The sequence below is a fragment of the Tupaia chinensis genome, unplaced genomic scaffold, assembly GCF_000334495.1.
Source record: "Tupaia chinensis unplaced genomic scaffold, TupChi_1.0 Scaffold150006_1, whole genome shotgun sequence".
NCBI classification, from domain to species: Eukaryota; Metazoa; Chordata; class Mammalia; order Scandentia; family Tupaiidae; genus Tupaia; species Tupaia belangeri.
In genome coordinates, this window is record NW_006209847.1 from 202,385 (window position 1) to 224,411 (window position 22,027).

General features: G+C 35.3%; 1 long non-coding RNA gene across 1 annotated transcript in view; it reads left to right on the top strand.

Annotated features, from left to right (window-relative positions):
- The window catches only part of LOC114006749 (uncharacterized), a 57,686-nt gene extending 36,218 nt beyond the window's left edge, over window positions 1–21,468 (top strand). The window contains exon 2 of the long non-coding RNA XR_003548432.1: window positions 20,357–21,468. This is a non-coding gene — a long non-coding RNA (uncharacterized LOC114006749). The remainder of the gene's footprint in view (window positions 1–20,356) is intronic.
- The last annotated feature ends 559 nt before the right edge of the window (window positions 21,469–22,027 follow it).

The window sequence follows — 22,027 nt, forward strand, 5'->3', positions numbered from 1 at the left end:
TCGTTACAACAAATCTTTTATCTCAAAGGTAATAGTGTGTGCCATCACTTTAATGTGATTCTCAGAGCTCATGACCCTGGACTAAAACACTACTGATAACATTATAGTCTTTCACACAATAATCACCGTGTCTCATCTTTATGTTGGAGAGGTTGAAGTTAGTGCAGTGCTATACCTAGGAAACTGTTTTCAATGCCAACCTTAAACATTTCTTAGCAATTTAATGTAATTTAATGGATTTCAGAAATGTCTTATGTGTCAATAAATGTTCCTTTTTCAGTTATTACATGGCTGAAATTCTTGCATTAGCCATTCACTTATACTTTGAAGACTTCAACCTTGAGGAGTTATTTACTAAAATTTAAATTTCCATGGTATGAGCAATTACTGTATGTGGGTGATGATATCATTTGCTGTCTATACTAGGACATATTTCCGGAATAGACCTAAGGACATTAGGACAACAGCTGTAAATCAGGACAATCCCAGGCAAATTGGAAAATAAACTGACTCCAACCAGTAGTTAATTATTGGCTAGTTAGTACCTACTCATTAACCTCTATTTTAAACATTAAATGAAAGTAAGTATGGAGAAAAATGTTGCCCAAACATGATTATAATACACAAGTACTATATACAAGGGTGAATACTAAAAATATACTTCAAATATAACATACTTTTGTGGAAGACTAATCAACAAGTTCAGGATGGTTGAATGTAAATAACTTGATTTTCACTTTTGGTAATAAATCAGATAATAGTTTCAAAGTTCCATTCTCCAACTCCCAAAAGACCAAAGAGTTTAGGAAAATTTAAGATTGTATGTTGGAGGCATTGAAAATATAAAAAAAAAAATAGCGAAGAGTTGTTGATCAAAAATCTAAGGGAGGATGAAGAACAAGAGAGATTAGTCTACTTTCAGAAATCACTTAACCCACCGAAACAGTTGTTATAGGGAATGTCTTAGAGACCAAATGATAGAGGCATTGATAGACCTGCAGAATTAAGGAGACCATCATAGTAGGCCAGGGATCTCAGAGAAGGGGAGTCCTGTTGAATGCTTCTTATTTCTAGTTGGAAACCCAAAGTGCTACACTTGCAAATAAGAAGGAATTAGAAATAGAAGAGATCTCTGGAACCAGGTCACCAGTGGCATGGTGATATGCAATTAGACCCATATGGGAAATATCTTGGATTTGCGTCCCAGGACCTCCCTTGGTGCACGGAGAGCTTGTATGCATTTCTGTGATAAGGACTGGTGGAGAATGTGGGTGAATTATGACTAACAGCATGAGGACATTGTTGGATGTGATTGTCTCTCTGTCTCTCTCTGTTTCTTTCCATGGGAGATATAAATGAATAAACTTTAAAAAAAAAAAAAAAAAAGAAAGAAGAAGAACATTGCTGATTTTCTTCTAGGCTTTGTTTTCCAGTTTTAAGAATTTTTGTCCTGTCTTGAGCTGCTGATAGGTTCATGTACCTACTATTTGAACTAATCCTAACCTGTTTCCTGTCTTTAAGTTTTAAACAAAGTTCTTTAGCATTTCTTTGATTTATTAAAGCTAAAACTGCTTTTCTTGAAATAAAAAATATTAAAAATACCTATTTAATGACCATAGTAAGCTATATAGCATCAGCTAGGTGCTACTTTATAGTATATTCATTCTATTGAGAGTTTCACATCTAAAGTCAGACGTGTATTCACAGATATTTACAAACCAGCTGAACTTGCTATTGAAAGTAGTTAGATTATTTAAGAAATTTTGTGGATCAATAAAACATGGGGGAAAAAAGGAATGGAAAACAACTGTAGACACCTGAGATAGTGTGGGAAGAGAGTGGGATATGGCAGAAGGTGAGAAAAAGGGGAGAAATATATGTATATATATGAAACTAGAAATGGAAAATTATTGATGATAACATGTATGATTAAGTCATTATGCAGTTTATTCTGAATGGGAAGTCACATTTTGTATACTGTGATGCTGCTCAGGGAATGAATGAATGAATGAAAGAAAAATAAAATAAAAAAGATATATGTGATTAAATGTAATATAAAAATAATAAATTGCTTTAATGGATTATAAAGAATATTTCTATGAGTGTGTTAAAATTTATTTTGAGAGAATAAATTATAATATACTGAAAAAAAAAGAAGTAAAACAGTCCTCATAAGGCTCAATCTGAATCCTTTGGTACCTGAAATTGGACTGAATTCTGCTCTGAAGGCAGATTATAACCCCAGTCTCACAATAGCTCCAAAAACAATTTTCCAAATGTAATAACCAACATGAACTAAAAAGTAATCAGGCAAACACGAGGATAAGGCAACATGAACAAGCAAAAATAGCACATACCAGAAAGCTAATAGAATTGTTGCCCTGTGAAAACCACCAACAGAATTGTAAAAGAGCACATAGTTTGCAAGCCAGCTAAAGAAACAATGGGTTAATAAAATACTTAGTGAAAATGAAGTCAGAAAGGGGGGAAAAAGAATCTAGAACAAGTGGAATAAACAGAATGCACTCAGAAAGGTGGTAGATTCTAACCTAAATATTTCAGTGATTCTCTCGAGTATAAATAGGCTAAATAATCCAAATAAAAAACAAATACAGACTGTCAATTTGGATCAAAAGATTAAAACATAAGCCTATGCTATTTAACAGAGATGCATCTAAACTGTAGGATAAATAATTAAAAATTAAAGAGTAATGGGAAAGATAACTATGTCAACACTAACCTAGAGAAAGTAAGTAGAATAATATTACAAAAGAAGACTTTTCAATAAAAATTACTCTTAAAAAGGGGCAATACCCAATGATCGGAGATAGATTATTTAGGAGTATCACAACAATGCAACAACTTTCTGATTACATTAATGCTTACATACCACTTCCCTGTTCACTAGTCTTAGTAAAAATGACATTTACTGAGGTCTTGTTATGGCCAGCATTAGTCATATGTATCCATACTAAATAGCTCGTTTAATCCTACAGCCATACCTTGAGATTGGTTTAATTATTAGCCTCATTTTACAGAGGATAGGATTGAGGCGTAAAGAGATTGCCAAAGTTACATAGTTCGTAAACACTGGAATTGGAAATAAACCTAGACTCTAGGTTTCAAATAGTTTAGGTTTATTCCAAATTAGGAGATATATATTTGAGTAGGAAACATCTAAATTGACCTTGTAATTTTTGTCTTCCTTTGCTACACATTTCAAATCACTTTGCCATGCTCTTCTTCAAATATGACTTTAGATTTTTCTCTATCTCTTCCTTTCAGAACCTCTTAAAAGCCAAGAATGTCATTTTTTTCTCATTATGGAATTCATACTTCTCTTTATTTATCCAAGAACAACTGAGTAGATCAGGGTTGTATTCCTTCAAAACCTTCCTCACAGGAAAAACCAAATGCTATAGTGATAAAGAGAGGCCACCTTGTTCTAGGTGGGCTTCCTATACTAGGGAATGTCCTAATCTAGAGAGCTTTTGAGTGTATACATGTCATGCATTCAAGAATTGTTTTCCATCATTCATCTGAAAACATTTACTAAGAAAAACTTCTCTGGCCTCTCAACACACACACACACACACTCACACACACACACACACACACACACACACACACTCATTTACTTACCATGCTCTCCTTTATTAAAATGTTAAAAGTCATCAATGTCTGAACAGGAAGAATAGTGGCTTCCAAGGATCCTAAAAAGAGGTCTAAGTGTTTTTTGGTATCCATCGAGCTCTCCCCAGTTCCAGCTTCCAGGGTTTTCAAGGGATAAGGTTATGAAGTTGTGTGTATTACTGGTAATTCATTGTAGCTTACAGTTTATCCTAAGTAACATAGGAACACAACATTTATTAAATAAATAAATAAATAAATAAATAGATACAGACAGACAGACAGACAGACAAATGGACAAACCTCCATGCCCTCAGCTCCTACTACTTTTCTCCTTGTGTAGTCCACTGCAGCCATCCTGCCCTTCTGACGTTTCTTGTCTGAGATCACTTGCACTTATGCTGTACCCACTGAGAGAAATGTTCCGCTGAGAAATGTGCCTGGGCAGCTTTCAGCTTGGCTCCCTTATCTTTGGAGTTTTACTGAAACCTCACTACTCTGTCTATGCCAACTAAAATTGTAGATTCCTGCCTCAAAAATCCTTCTCTTCCTTTTGACTTTTTCTCTTGCTATAACCTACAACACAGTAGAATGTTGCTTCTCATGTCTGTTTATCTAACTCTTTACATAGTTCCACAGAGGCAATGGTTTTTCTTCTCTTTTTTATTTTCTCACACATAGGTTAGTGCCTAGCACTTAATAAGTTTCAGGAAATATTAATCAGATGGATGACTGGAAGAATCTGAAACATGGGGCCTGTTTCACTGGGTGTGAAGCCCCAAACAGGGATCCTATTTCCCAGACTATGACTGACTACCTGGATGCATTTGAGAAGTTTCATGTAATTTAAGCTTCAGTTTCCTCAACTGTAAACTGGGGATAATAGTAATAAAGACTAATAGCAGTACATACTAAAGAGGGAATATAATACAGAAAAAATTCTGCAGATTTCACAGGAGAAAATGAATGTGAACCAAGTTGTCTACTGATGCCAAAGATTATGATGGGTGAGATAGAAACAAGGGAAAGATAAAGAGTCTTCCAGGTTTCCTTGAGGAGTAGAATGGTCAGCCGTCTTCGACATTCTGATCTAGACCAAAAAAACATGCAATAATTTTGTCAATATAAAAATGAACTTCTCTTTGTCTTTTAAAATGCCAGTCTCCAGATTCAAGAGGGAAGAAAGGAGGAGGGGGGAGGTCAGGTCAGGACTCTGCAAACATAGGGTTATATATAATTACAATATATAAGAATATATAATTATTTCTGTGTGCAGTTGCATGCATAATATCATTTGGAGGTGGTAGTGGTGGGTCAGTCATCGTGGTATTTGTGTACTATGTTATAAGAAATTGGATGCTGTTTCATTTGTACCACTTTATCTGATGTCAAGTGAGCATGTAATTCCTTGCTGTAGGATACTTGTCACCACAAAATATTTCGTGAGAGAAATTTCCTGGCAGTGTTAAGCAGCAGTATGGAAATGACTCAAGAGAGAAGTAGATTTAAAAAAAAAATTAGGGTAATTTCTAACTAAAGTATTAACTGCAATGAATATGCCAGCATCAACCTTGATGTATCTATTTGGACATTTTCCACATCCCAAGTGGTTCGTCTAATACCAATTAAAGCATCACAGATTGCTATTATCTTCTTGCATTATTATTTTCATGAATTAATTTTGTTTTAAAAATCAGACCTTTTCCAAATGAGAATAAATTTAAATATCTGAGGTGAAAATGTGAAGCTGAATGTCAGGACCCATGCATATCTATAATTTCAAATTCTAAAATCACAGAATCATGGGAATAATCCTAGAAAAATTAAAAATGGAAGAACTGACCTCTTGGGTCATCTAATTATTCCCTTTGCTGTTTATAGAAAATCCAAATATAGCTCTAGTTTTCCATGTTCTGAAATTACTTATCGTTCTTTCCCTTATTTTCATTCATGCATTCATTCATTCACATGTCCATTTATCCATCCATCCACCTAGCCATCCTTCCATTTTTTCAATATTTCATTTAATAAATATTAGGTTATTAGGCATTATATATGTGCCTAAAATACTGCTTAGCACTGAGTAAACAAAATTTATGCTAATAATCTTTTTTTCGGTACCTCATAGTTTAGTGAGAGAAAAGGTTAACAGATAATCACACTAATCATAATATAACGACGTATGTATTATAATAGAAATATGACAAAGTGCTAGGTGGATGAATCACAAAGTGATAACTTTAGTTTTTTTTCTTTTTCCCTTGAAGGGGTAGTGTGAAACAAATGTATTTTAGGCAGAGCTATAATGTTCACAAAGATAAGGAGACATAACGGGCATATCAGATCCTAAGAATATTACATAGTTAGGCACAGGTATAGTTGAGCATGTGTATTTCTTTGAAGGCATTGGAAATAAAAGAAGATGAAGCTGGGTTAGTTGGGGTCTTGTGATGATAGACCTCATATAATAAATAATAGTTTAGATTTCTTTCTATAGTAAGATACTATTACAGATTTTTCTTAAGATGATGGTGGCAAAGTGGAGAAAGAACTATAAGGGACAAGACAATCAGGAATGTATTGCAATTTACAAACCAGCTGGGATGAAGACCTTGATTAAGAGAATGACAATGGGTCAGAAAGCAGTGACCAGGTTAGAAAGATGGCTTGCTAACAAAAATATTTGGATTAATTAAGTTCTTTAGCAAATCAATAAAATGAGGGAGAAAAGGCATAGAAAGCAACCATGGATACCAGAGGCAATGTGGGAGGAGGGTGGGACATGGCAGAGGGTGAGAGATAGGGAATCAAGGATGGAAAAAAAGGAAAATATACAGGAAGCAAGAAATGGAAAATCATTTGTTGACAGTAACATGTATGTTGATGTGCTTGATTGAGCCAATATACAGTGTATTCTGGAAGGAAAAATCTCATTTTGTATGCTGCAATGATGTATAGTGAATTAATGTAAATAAATACATTTAAATATAATAAAAGAAAAGAAAGAAAGAAAGATGACTAGAAGCTAATCAGGGATAAAACATCAGGGAAAAGCTTAGGCTCTTCTTAAAAGTATTCAGTGAAGACAAAAGAAATTAGAGAACATTATTTGAATTTTTTGTGTGTGTGTTTTGAACAATGCAAAGAAAATGGAGAATGAGGAACGCTTAAGTGGTATATCTCTCTATCTGCTTTCTTTCTCTAAAAAATAGCCAGGTCTTCTAAATTTTCTTAAAGTTCATCATGATTCTTCAGTCATGTGTGTCCACTGCGAGTCATGTCTGTATATCTCGGTTCTGACATATCTGCATAAAGTCAGCTAGCTCTGGTGAATAGAACACAATAATCTGCTCTTCCTCAGAACATCATTTTACTCTTACAGTTTTTGGTTTGATAGAGAGAAACCAAGCTTAGCAGTGATGGGATGAAGAAGTCTATTCTTAGTGCTCAAAACTCAAAATCTTTACAAAGTTGGGAAATATCTTTTTCTACTATGACATGGTTAGTCTTTTCTCTGCTATTTGTTATACCTATTCTGACCTCTCAAGTTAATGTAGGAAATGTTTTATTTTACTTTTCATATTACCCAAAACACTGTTTTCTGAGTCTAAGTTACTAGTTACTTTTTTATATGGTTAATTATTATGTATTATTATTGTGCATATTTTTCTCTCAAATATTAAATTATTCAAATATCTCAAACTGAAATAGTGCATTTTTATACCTTTGAAGTAATTTGGGAAAAACAGTATAAAGAAAACCTTTGAAAGTCTATCTAGAGCTGTAAAATGTCATAAATCACAATGGAAAAAATGTCATTGATCCCTTGCAGACTCTTAATGAGGATTACACAGATGATAATGAGTAAGAGCAAAATGGCCTTGAAAAGTGAATGTCCATGGGTGATTACACCTATGCATTCATTAAATGAGTTGGTCTCATTTACCAAACTTAAGTGTATGTGATTCAAATTCATGCCTCAGCAAATTATGAATTACTATAGACATGGATACACAGGCAAATGAATTGTTAAACCTGCAAATATTAAGTCTTGAATTTTAATGGACTATTTTTACATAATACAAAGAGACTTCAAGAAGTTTGTGGGAAATGAAATTAAAAGCAAGTTTACTTTGGTGCAGCATAATTTTGAAAGCATAAAAAGTTTTTTCATAATCCACAATTTCCTCAAACTATTTGAAAACCTCTTTTGTTGTCTTTATAACTTTTTGCACCTTTATGTTGAAATGGGTATCCACTGATTTCTGTGTACTTTCTACCTTAATCTTAATGATCTTTTTTCTTAGGTTTATGCAAAATGCTTCCAAAATTATCTTCAGAAATGCTTTCTACCCTTGTTTCAATTTCTCAGAAAAGCTGTTTCTTTTAGGTGGCATTAATGTGTATATGTTTCCCTAAAATTAAACATAATGTACTAAGAGTTTATAATCCTCTAGGAGAGTTACAAAATTCGCCCCGTTGTGAGTTTTTTTGGAGGTAAAAGAAGTTATTGTCTTGCTGTCTCATTATGCTTGTTGAAATGTTCCTTTTCTCCCAGTTTCCTTCCAGTAATCTATTCAACAGTGGAGTACCTGACATGTGTTTGTTCCTTAGGCAAACGTGTAACACTCTTCAAGTTCGAAAGGAGAAGTAGAAAGAGAAGGTTTCTGCTGTGCCTGATGACAATTTTTGATTTTTCCACATTCAAAAAATTCTGGCTCCACGTTGGGGCACTGGTTGTGGCGAATCCTAGTGTTGGTCGGATTCTAAGGAAGGGACAGAAGTTTCCTTGAGAAGTAAAGATTCAAAGCAACTCCAGAAATGAGCTCACGGCTCTATTTATTTCTCAGAGCGGCAGGTGTGTACACCTTGTTAATAGGATTAACTATGTTCCTACTCTTTCTTATAGTTACCATTAGCATTCCAAGGTGCTCAGGTGTCAGGGGACATGATGAACTTCTTGTGGCTTTAGGGATCAGTGGGCATAGAACTGCCTCAGTGATCAGTGAACAAAAGTGTTGAATTATCTTTTATGAAAAAGGGTGCAGGGATCAGGGATGATGTAATGGTTACATAACTGGACACCCCGCATCCAGAGGCTTGAAACTCATGCCCGGCATGTGTGCATGCATGCCCAAAACTCAAGAGGAGAATGGAGGAGAAGGGATTGTGGTGTGGCCATCCCCCGTTGGGGGTGATTTCTCACTTTCTGTCTCTCTCTCTGTCTCTGTCTCTTCAGTGAGCACACATCACCTATAATAAACATCTCTCTAAAAAAAAAAAAAAGAAAGAAAAAGAAAAGGAGGAGGCGGAACACAATTCTTTGAAATGATGTGAGACCCAACACTGAATAAATTGCTCAGAAGAGCCAGTATAGTACTGTGACCCTGATATTGCCATCTACAATGGTGTCGTAGTACTGCTTTCCTAAGTTTAGGAAATGAAAAAGTACAAAACCCTGGGTGCATTATTGGTCGTCTGATAGCATTCAACCTGTCTATTATTTGGAAGTTGTCATGAAAAGTACTGAGTCATGGGACCAGCAGTTAGCGTAATGGCTATGTCGCTGGACTCCCACGTAGTCGACTGCGGTTCTCATCCCGGGGCCAGAGGCTTAAAACTCACGCCGGGCGCGTGTGTGTGCATGCCCAAGATCCCGAGAGGAGAATGGAGGAGAAGGGATTATGGTGTGGCCATTCCCCCGGGGGGTGATTTCTCGCTTTCTGTCTCTCTGTCTCTCTCTGTCTGTCTGGCGAGCGCACACACCCTATAGCAAAAACCTCTCAAAGAATAAAAAATAAAAAATAAAAGTACTGAGCCATCAGGCTTTCACTTAATCTCCATAAACCAAATAAAGACTTCCTTCTTAACCAATGTTCATACTTTATGTATTTAAATTGTCCCATAATTGGATGTTATGCTATACCTGAGTCTAAGCAATTACAAAGAGCTAGATTTAAAGATTCATATTTTGAGGGCCAGCAGGTGGTATAGTGGTTGAAGGCACTGGATTCCCACATGACTGACCGCAGTTTGAATACCGGACCTGGTGGCTTGCTTTCTCACTTTCCCTCTCTCTCTCTCACTGTGTCTCTCTCTGGTCAAATTAAGAAAAAATAAATGAAAATGAATTAATAAAGTTAAATAAAATAAATCCTTACAAAAGATTCATATTTTGATCACCTTTAGAAATTTGAGACTATTGGATTATAATTGTCATTATTATTAAGAAATCTCAGGTAGGGCAGGAGTGCACCTGGACTTCCAATAAACTGGAAGCAGGATAAGGTGTGGAGAAAGAAGCGAAAGCACCCATGAAGTTAAACACTAGTGTCTGTGTTGCCATGTCCTTCTTAAAATACATTTCAATTTTGTGACTTATAAAAAGGAACATTTCTGTTAATGTTCTACCACACATGGAATTATCTCCAAATTTAATTTAATGAAAGAATATTGGGAAGGGACCAGCAATTGGCATAATGTCTATGTCGCTGGATTCCCATGTAGTCAACTGCAGTTTGAGTCCCGGACCCAGTGGCTTAAACTCACTCTGGGCATGTGTGCATGCGTGCCCAATATCCCAGGAGGAGAATGGAGGAGAAGGAATTGCAGTGTGGCCATCCTCCATGGGGGTAATTTCTTGCTTTCTGTCTCTCTCTGTCTTTTTGGCAAGTGCACATGCCCTATAGCAAAAACCTCTCTCTCTCTCTCTCTCTCTCTCTATATATATATATATATATATATATAGGGATGGAAAGTAGAGAGTATCTGCTGCTACTGGCATGTTTTTGAAAACTGCTGGTCAAGTTAGTCCTCACTTGTTTAACAGCAGCTTCCTGCTCTTACAACCAGTCTCCAGCATGGGGAGTCTGTGTGGGTCTTGGGAATCCCTTCTCGATCTTTGTTTCATCCCCACAGTCAGTATTCTCTATACAATGTGTTTGCAATCACATAAGGCTGTATATTTTGTTTATAAACTTGTACTTTACTGTGCACCTGTAGTAGTATTCAGAATAAACTCAAACATTACACTAGATTTATATTATGGTGGTATGTCTTGTCACTTTCTGGTGTCTATCTAATGTATGGTTTTCATATGGACAAAATTATTATCCTAGTGTGGTATCACGTGTAATCTTCTGAAAAATACACAATGGCACTGTGACACACCACGAGACATTTACCTTTAAGTTCCTTACTTATTGACCAGATCACTTAATAACCAAGTCACAGGCACAGAAATGTGACACAGTCATTAAGTAACTTCCTCCTTCCACAGTTACATCAGGTCCTTTTCAAAGTGACTTTAATATGCTCTTCATTCAGATTGGTGTCTCAAAGAACCATTGCTACCTAGAGCCATTTGTATTTGTAATTCATCAGCTAGTAAGAGGAAAATGCTGCTCTCTGATAATCTCTAGGTTACTATAAAGAATTTCTTCTGAGTTTTAACCTTTTTCTCCCCAAACTCTACTGATCTTAAACTCAATTTTTAAGCACAATTTTTACAGCTTACTTCTGCTTGCCTGCACATGTAGTAATGCTGAAAAATCTTAATAACTAGAATTCTTGACCAGATTTAAACTCTTAAAGTATAGCTTTATAGCAGAAAGTGTATAAAACCTATCGATTCAAATTAGTCCTTTATAAATGAGAGGTAAGTCTAAGAAAATGCACCAGTATCAAATTGAGCAGGTTAAGTCTATGCCAATTAAGTTCAGAATCTCAACTGAGTCTAAAACTGTGTGAACTATGCTGACATATGGAATTAATAATTAAAAATTATTCAGATTTTGTTTAGGCATTTAAAATAGTTATTTTCCCATCTGAAGGATTGTTTGGATATTTCTATTTTTTTTTTTTTTTTTTTTCCCAACAAACAGAAAGTGTGTATATTGAGAGGTCAGGGGAAGGAGAGGCCCCGAAAAAGAAAATTGTTAATTATTCAAGGAAAAAGCAGAGACTACTTTGTTTTGCTAGCAGTTAATGCCATCCAGAGAGAATGAGCTGATCTGCCTTTGAGTGGAAGAGTGTGTATAAAAGGCCCTGTGAACAGTCGTCCGCTTCCATGAGTCACAGAGAAGAGTGCATGGCAGCCGCGCCACAGCTTCCGAGTTCCAAGAAATAGTGCGGTCCATCTGTTCAAACAATTCCTTTCCGGTCGAGATTTCATCACAGCACAGGAAGCCGAAAGCCATTGACAGATGTATCTGGGCTAAACACTCACTAGTTCTGCATTCAAATATAATGATTAGGACTTTTAGAAAAATTAAGTCTACATAGTGGTTAGTTTGCTGGTGAAATTAAGGGATAAAGACAATGTTCTGTAAAAGTCTTAGTAATTGGTGACTAGGAGGAAGTTGGAAGTTCACAGAGGCCAATGAGCTCACTTGACAGATAAGAACTCTGGAGATTCATAGCTAATTAAGTGATTTATCCCGAGTTCTAAAATTAGCAGGTAGCAGCACTGGTATAAAGCTCTGGTCTCCTGACTGGAGCTTCTCAGTCATGGCGGTGCTCTGGTTCTATCTAGAAGTCTAGGAAGATTGTATACATGCCCAGTTCAGGGAGTCTTTCCATTTCCTTTTTTCACACCGACACTCACACTGAGTTACACCTAAATATAATCAATTGGCTACAGAAATGCTTTCTTTCCACTCATACAAAGCTGTTAAAAGTTTCAGGAACTTATAGAACAGATTACTGTAAATAGTTCAAGGTCATTTAGTGGAAATACAGACCCTAACTGAAATATTCCAAACGTTCAAAAAAAAAAATAGTCCATTTGACACTAGCAGTTCTTTGAAGGGAGAATTAAACTGTGGTATAAAAATACAATGGTTTTCAGGTCTATAGGAACCAACTTCTTCACTATGAAAGTAAAATATAGGCTTAATTTATTTAAAAAAATATAGCTGGGCATATTAATGCAGGTGGTTCATATGTCATTGCCTTATAGTATCTCATCTGCACCTGAAAACTATCTGGTCAGTTTTCTCATGCACAGATATTCTAGACCAAGCAAGAGTTTTTCATTTTGTAATACTTCATTACATAAGGTGCTTTCAGATAGTACAAGTGTGTTCATGTACAGTTACGACCAGCTTAATGGCATCTTTTCTCCAGCTTAAATGAGAAAACCTGCTACTGCAGAGTAATGATGTTTTAATTGCACATTTAGTACACAAAAAGTAAAGCAAGCACTTAATTCATGTACTTGTAAGAGCTACATTAAAAAAATACATTTGCTGTGAAGCAGCAATTATATTCCAAGAAAGGAAGAGTTCACTCAAATCGGTACTTAGTATTATGAAGATGTTCTATTTTTCCTTCTACGTTTATTGAATAAGTTAAACTTATTGAAATGTTAGGTTGAAATTGTGCCTATTTATGATGTAATTAAGTAGCCAGATTGTAAAGATTGGACATATATGGTATTTAATCCTGCTAACTCCACTCAGAAATATTGCTATATTTCCTTGCCTTCTAGTTTAAACGATGTTCATCAGTCCAAAAAACACATTTCTCTAATAACATGGATATTTTAGTGAAAATTTGACACTTTTTTTAAAGTGAAATTGACTGTAACTTTCATAATGCTTTTGTCTCTTCTATCAGTGTGTGTGGCTCATTTTGTATCCACAGAAATACAAACACTGGTCAATAGTTTCTCCTCATGAGGTTATAATGACCACACTGGAGAAGAGAATATATTATTTTGTAAATGAGCTAATATCATATAAGATTCACATTCATACTGTGGAATTTAGCAGTGATCTCACAAATTTGTGTAGGCTGGCAAACTGAGCAACTGAGATTCAAAATATGTCTGGGATATGGAATAGAACTCAAAGAATAAAAGTACCAGAAGAACCATCATGGAAGAATCAGACAATCTGAAAATCTGCCTATTTTTTTGGCATAGACATATCACATTTATTTTTTATACCTAGATAAAATACAATGCTGACTTTCTAAATATATGTTCCATCTGATGGTGGCTAGTCCATTAGACAAAGAATTAGGAAGAATGGAATTATATATCTGAGTAGACTAGTATATGATCAGAAATAATCAGAGATGAAAACTGTATAGTGCATTCAGACACCTAAAAATATGGACATGTATAAATAATAATTAGGTGGTGCTCATTAGGTGCCTGGCACTGTTCTAAGAACTTGACCTATTGATTTGTGTACTTCTCAGCTCATACAACTCTAGAATGTAGGTACTAATAGTCTCCTTGTTTTACTCAAGATCTCAACTCATCAGGAAAACTGAGCATTGAACCTAGACAGCCAGCCTTCAGGACACATCTTGCAACAACTATGCTTTATTACCTTATCTGAAAAGATAATGTTATTCCCAAAACCAGACAAAACAATGTTGCTTCATTCTTGATATATGACAAGATTATGACAAATTGCAAGATAAATCTCTATAAGAAACAGAAAATTAACTTCAGTTAAGTCAATATTTGTAGAGAAAGAAGTAATATCTCCCTCCAATATGTATCTTACATCACCCTTTGTATCTTTTGTGAGAATTACCACTGCTACCACATGGTAATATTTAGAAGGTATTTACTGGCTCAGGTACTTTGCAGGGATTATCTGATTTAATCACAATAGCCCATGTATGAGGGCTGGTAATGATATCATCCTTGTACTACACTTGGGGAGACTAAGGCTCTGGGAGTTTAATTAATTTATTCAACCCCATAGTGTTAGAAAGTGATAAGGCAGGGATTTTAAACCAGGCAATCTGCCTACAGAGCCCAAGCTATTTGTCATTATGTCCCTCACAATAATATATTGTCTCCCACTGGTAATCTAGTCAGCAGGATTTGAACAGGGAAAGAAGGGATTTTAGACTTCATAATACAATGATTTTTAGAATTTTTAAAAAACACATTTTGCACTTGGGGGGTGAGATAGATCCTTGAATTTTCCTCCACTTTTCTAATTTACTTTAACTTGAAGATAGGCAAAGAAAATTTTATAATGTTCAAGATGTAAAATGGAAACGGTATAAAATGATTGACTTAATTTAAGTACAAATTTGGCTAGCATCACATGAACAATTTACCTGGTTTTATTTTTTCAACTTATATTGGCAAACAGACTTAAAGACATGATTTTAGCATGAATTTTTGAGAAATCTACTCAAGACCTTATAAATACATTTGTTGGACTGGGATAAGTGGATGCTCTGATTTTAAAGAATTAGTACTTTTTGTGTAATGTTAAGAGGTTCGCTTCTACATCCTGGTGGATCATTACCAGGATAGCTTTGTGTTTGTGACTATGAAAACTGTTAATATTATTTCTGTATTTTGCATGTGTTCAGCAGCCAGTCCACTAGTTTCACTTATCAAACTGGCTGTTGTGCGGCACACACAGTAAGATTTACATTAAAAAGAACAGCTGTGTAAAATATTGCCTTTGGAAAAGCAAATTTACTGAGATAGTGATTATAGTGTATAGAGCTCAAGGCATAATCATAATGATCGTAGGACCGTTTCTCTCTCTCTTGCAATATTTTATATCTATTGCCCTCAGAACTAGAAGACTATGCATTCATGGTAGCAAATGCTATTTCCTATCCTGTAAAACTGATTTTATTGCAACCTCCTGATTTTAGTTACTGAAAACTTGCTAAAAATCCTCCTTTGAAGGTAAAAATTTTATTGTCTGGCCTCTGGTAAAAAATATGGCTTCAGTGGAAAAAATAGTACATTCTGAAAATATAGCATATAGTAGTACATTCTAAAAATATGGTTAATCTGGTATATTAAAAATTGCTTGTACATTTTTAAATGTTGGATTGTATAAAGATTTAAGCAATAAATATTTAAGCAACTCTTGCAATCAGGATTTTCCTGATATATATATATATATATATATATATATATATATATCCTACAAAGGATAAAAGGGTATTTAATTCATCTCCCTCCCCCCAACCAGTATGCCAAAATTTAAATGTGGGTCACTTATATATTGTTAAATGGGTATATGCATTTTATAAGGGCTGATTTATTTTTGTTTTGGTTAATAATTTTACTTTAAAATGTTAGTTAAACCTTGCCTATTAGGCAGTTTAAATTGGTGATAATGTACCTATATTCAGAATCAGCTCATGTGTGTGTGTGTGTGTGTGTGTGTGTGTGTGTGTATAAAGTTTATTTTTACCATGTGAGACAGCTCATAAACAAGAGAGAGAGAGAGAGAGAGAGAGAGAGAGAGAGAGAGAAAGAAATCCTTGACAAGGTTACATAACACAGTGAGCCTCTTCCCCTGGCTCTCCCTTCACAGTTGTCAGGATCGTTGGCTTGTGTGGGCTGTTTCTGGCATGTTTTCAGGTCAACTCAGGTTCTGAGCCCTTGGTCAGTCACATGATTTCCAACATTGTAGTTCAATATGCTATATCTTGTGACAGCAAGACTGAGCCATCATATTGTACATCTTTTTAAGCCTTTGGTTTTGTCATTTCACTTGATATAAACCTGGAGGTTGTCAAGGATGGTGCTTATTCATGTTTATCTCTATACTATGTTGAAAATGGCAAGCCATTAGTTGGCTTTCGGTTGAATTTCTTCAATGTCGTCCTTTAACTTGACTGAATGTCTGTTAGTGTGATCCTTTCATTCTACTTTCAGTTGCTCTCTTGTTTAAAGATTCATGCATAAAAAAACCCTAAAAAACAAACAAACAAAAACAAACAAACAAAAAAACAAGATCTAATTCTAAAATGTTCATTTCCCTAGACCTTTAGTGTTGACAAACCAGGTGTTTCCATGAACATTGTAATACTTGATCCTCACAGCAGCGCCATGATGGTAGCAGGATCATACCCATTTAACGTAGAAGCACACTAAGGGTCACAGAGGTTGCATGCCACATCCATGATGCTTAGTGTTCCTCCCACAGTGACCTAAATGCAGAGCTATTTATGCTGACCCACAATGTGTCTTCTGATCAAATTAAATAATTAAAAAAAAATTCAAAACAGACTGTCCACTTTCATCTGATATTAAAAATAATTTGTTCCCTAATCTTTGTCTCATAAAATGTGGTAGGGCTATTTTTTCTTTTTTAGCATTGGTAACCTAAGACTATTGTGTAAAACTTGAGTGTGAGGGTCTAGCAGATGGCTTGGAGGTTGAGGTGGCTAGAATCCACAGTACTGACTATCTAGTTTGAGTCCTGGATCCCAGGGCTTGAAAATCACACTGGGTACTATTTGTTCATGTGTTCCCAAAGTCCTGAGATTAGAATGAAGGAGAAGGATTGCAGAGTGGCCATCCTCGCTGGGGAATGCTTTATCACTCGCCCTTTCTGTGTCTGTCTCTGGTGAGCACACATGCCCTGTAGCAAATATTAAACACACACAGACGTACAATCTCAAAACTTGAAGAGTGAGACAAATGTCACTTTGGTTATACTTCAGTACATGCTTGTTTAGATAAATACTTCTTTCATGTATGCTTGCTGGAGAGAGGCAGAGAGAGATAGAGGGAAGAAAACTGAGAACGGACCCCTTCATGGGGATGGTCACTCTACAATATCTTCTCTATTCCTCTCTGATTTGGGGATTTGGGGCACACATGCACATACACTTGGCATGTTTTTCAGACCACTTAATACAAGACTCAACGAGTGCAGTCAGCCATGTGGCATCCAGCCACCTTAACCTCCATACCATCAGCAGGCCCATCAGTCTTACTTAAGTTTTGTTTCTCTGGCATTTATTTTATCCTATAGAAAAATAGTGTCATGAGAATGAGCATTTATGATATTTTTGAAGATATGAATTGTTATAGAATTATGTGTGTATTAATATGCTTGTGTGTGTTTATTAAATATAAAATACGTTGTATATCTATATAAATGCATACACATAAACATACATTATTCTTTACAGAGATGGAGAAAAATTTGTTTTAGTTAAATAAACTTTTAGTGTTATAAATTTGGATGTCTATTTGCAAAATTATGTGGAAACAAAGCTTTAATATATAGTTGAGAGAATCACTCCTCAAACTTTATGTAAACCAGCAATATCAAATATTTAGCTTGAAAGAAAGGTGTATGAGTGCATCTACCATACTCACCAATAAATTGCTAAAAAGCTTGACTTGAAGTGACTAAAGACATGTTATTTGCTTTTATAGAGTCATTGTCCCAAGTTTCTTCAGTTCAGTTCCACCATGTTTATGTAGCTACCTATACTTAATACCTGCTGCAGCTAAGCCAGTCGTTCTCTCAATCTCCTCTTTCCTTCCTTCTCTCTCTTTTTTTCCTATCATTTCAGCACTTATTTCAGACATAAAATTTCCCCATACTATGTTTCATAGTTTTTTCTTATTATTAAGTGAAATTTCATAAAGGCAGGTGAATCTCAGCTAATGGAAAACAAAGATTGTGTGAAATTGATATTTACGGGGAATGTTTACCATTAAACTAATATTTCTGTATTTTCCAGTGACTGGCCATCTCCATTAACAACCTAGGACATAATGTCCATGGGACTATTTGTAATTCCTCCCTACCTTCCTTTAGAGACATGCAATCGAGGAGCTTTTCACAGAAATTTTTAACAATTACCACTGAATGGCAGACAAATTAATAATGAGATTGCCCTGCCTAAACTATCTCCTGCTTCTGGAATCTCTTAAAGTTTACAAACCCTTCATCCATTTATTACTTTCCATATTCAGTTCAATTCCTTCCTTGGTTTCTTCTGTGCTTGGCAATAAGATGTCTCGACTATGCAGACAGATGCTCTTCTCAGGAACGCAAGCTAACAACAAAGACTGAAATAAGTTGGATGCCTTCATGCATGAAATTCATTGTTGAAATTCTTAAAAGTTTATTTATTTATTGAGAAAGAGAAGTGAAAGTTATCCTTGACAGGATCTCATCGCATTATATTTCTCCCATGCCCACCTCCCAGCTAGCCAGGATCACAGGCACACCTGAGGAGGCCAACCCTAGGCTTTCTTTGCCACCTGCACCAGTGTGGTTAGACTTAGTATTTAAAAAAAATTAATTAATTAATATATGCATTTATTTACTTTTTAGATTTTTGCTATAGGGTGGGTTCGCTCACCAGAGAGACAGAGAGAGAGGGAGGGAAAGTGAGAAATCACTTCCTGGGGGGATGGCCACTCCACATTACCTTCTTCTCCTTTCTCCTCTCTGGATTTTGGGCATGTGTGTACACCCACTCGGCATTTTTCAAGTAGCTGACTTCCAGAATTTGAACTGTGGTGTAGGCCATGTGGGATCCAGCGTCTTAACCATCACTCTACCTGCTGGCCCTAGATCTAATTTATAATGTCTCCCTTTTGTACTATAATTTGAGACATGTCATCACAGAGCAAATTCTAGAAGTTAGTTTATTATTTTGTTCAATAATTGTGTTTCTTATAGTTGATCAGTAAATAACAGAAAATAAAATAAATAAAAGCAAACTTCTTGTAAATGTTTTATCCAAGGATAAGAAACTATGTCACTTAATGGAATAAAATCAAAGCATCCACAATCATTTAAAAATTTTACTTTCTGTTATAGCCATTGCTAGAAAAGAACTATTAGATAACTCTTTCCAAATACTCTGCCTGACTATAGAATAGAATTAGAAATTCTTTAAGAAATCTCTCTTTCGTTGAATGTGTGTTTGTCTGTCTTTATAGCTATGTATGTATATATAGATACATACAGATTTGCATATGTATGTGTCAAGTACTTTTGTTTTTATTTCCATATATAAATTTTGGACTTTTTTAGGTATAAAAAGACAGTGTAAATCTTTCTCAATAATATTTAACATAGCATTAATAACACTATTCTAATTAATTATATGGGAATTGGGGGACACTTTTAAAATTTGTTATGAGATTGTACTGTTTTTCTCTTCGTTTTTTTTTTTTTTTTTTGGTCTTCATAAATAGGTGATTTTTCTGAACTATAACTCGGTCAAATAAGCCCTAATTTTAAAACTATTTCAAGAATGAATTTTTATGGAGTCAGTTCCCTGGGGTTTTGTTGAAACTGTGATCTGACTGTAGTACTCTGAATAAAGTTGTTTTATTACTGAGGCCTGGTCTGATATAGTTGAGGTCCTGAGATTGCATCCACCACAACTGTACAATAACAGTGATTCTTGGGACCAACAGTTAGAGTAATGGCTATGTCGCTGGACTCCCATGTAGTGGACCGTGGTTCAAGTCCCGGACCCAGTGACTTAAACTCACACCGGGCACGTGTGTGTGTGTGCCCAAGATCCGGAGAGGGGAATGGAGGAGAAGGAATTGCAGCATGGCTATCCCCCCTGGAGAGTGATTTCTTGCTTTGTGTCTCTCTGTCTCTGTCTGGCGAGCACACTTACCCTATAGCAAAAAACTCTCCCCCCACCCCCAAAAAAAAGAACAGTGATCTAGAATCATTCTCTGGATCTGAGAAGATATCATGGCTGGCTGAAATCAACCTGGACATAAAGTCATTTGGATAATGGTGAAAGTGGCCCTAAAAATATTGTGTAATAATAGGAGGATAAAAGGTATACTTTTCTAAATTAAAAATACCTGAACTTTCAATTTAGCAAATTATTTGATATAGTAAATAACAGCACTTTGTGTTACCTATTAATTTCTGCTAATTGTGTTTAAAGATAACAACTATGTCCTAAATGTTGATTCTATTTTCTTCTTCCTTTGAAGGTAACCCATTAACCAAGGATAAATCAAGTGATCCTCAAGGCTGATGACTTTGACTGTACACATAGAAACTTAACTCCTGAGGTGATCTTGAAAGATTTTTATACCACTCGGAAAGGGTTGCTTCAGATCCATTTCCAAGGGATTTCATGGTTTGTAACCAACCTCCTCTTGAAATCAAGACTTAAAATGTTAGACATGAACTTCTGCATCATGGAGATTTCTTCAGAATTGAACTGTGTCCAACTTGTAAAATTGTTAAAAGAATTTGAAATTGCTGTCTGCAGAGTTTGCGAAGAATTGGTGTTTTCAGGGTGATGCCACAGATGGTCACCTTTTGGATGCTTGGGTCCAGATGTGACTGCTTTTCCCGTTTCTGAAAGTTCCTGAATGCCCTGGCCTTCTGTCATGGATGTGTTCCTGGGTTCTGTGTTCAATGGCTAGTGAGACTGCACACGGCTTTAATGACATTTCCTTTGTGAACTTCTCTGGCATGGCATAGACTGAGATAATTTTATTTGTATCCTATTCTTGGAACTCTGAAAGCCTACACGTTTTAACATCTTAAAGTTGCTTTTGTTAAAGGAATGGAAATATATATCCATTGATAATAATTATTGTTGACAAGTAATAGTTATCTGAGTACATCCATCATTTAAGAATGTATAGACAAGCTGACATATTTTCCCAAGGCTAACATACTACTGCAGCTGTCAATTAAATAGGTAGCAGTTAGTACTGGATTACCATTTTCATTATATAATACTTTGTACCTCTAGATCACTCTCTATTTCAGTTTTCTTCTCTTTCTTTCTTTCTTTCTTTTTTCTTTTTATTTTTGTAAATTAGCTTTTCCTTTCATTTAAAATTTTATTTTTATTTTTACTTTTCCTTCCACAGACATCAGCAGTGAGCAGTCAAGTTCTTAGGTAGCCTTCAGTTTGGAAAAATTGCCAGGAATGCATGTGCGTTTCTGATTTCTTGGCGTGAACGTTATTCACCTAGATTTCTTCTAACACTTTTTTTTTTCTAAAAATTGTTCTTTCTCAGTTTAAAAGACTGTCTCTTGCTCGATCTCAATGGCTGTTTGAATGCTTATATATTTGTTTGTTCAGTCTGTTGATAGAAAAAAAATTGTTCATTTTCCTTGGTCTCAAGTTTATAAATATTTGCTTATAGTTGTCTCATTCATGCAATTTCTTAGGCCAGTATTTTGTCCATATTTTCATAGCCATTTTAACATTTGTGGTTTTCAGTTCTACAGAAATGTCTTATGAATATTTAAAGGCCTTAAACATGTATGTATCTTTTTTTCTAAGTTATTACAGAATGTATAATTTTATACAACATTTATTTTGTTTTATTTCTGATGTGAAGGGAGAGAAGAATGGAAATTGCATAGTCATTCTGTAATATTATCTTGTAAACCTATAGTTTGAAGGAATGCAAAGGGAAGGGCTTATGTGTGTTGCTTGATTTAGACTAATCAGGAGATGCTTCAGAAATTTTCCTATTGTAAGTTCCATCATGTTAGAGAAGGCGTAGAAATACTTTGAATTTTAAAAATTCACTGACATGGCCAATCACGCACATGTTGGTTTCTATGACAGAGACTTACACACCTTGGAGAGCTTTGGTCTGTTTGTACCAACACTCAAAGACCAATACATGCCC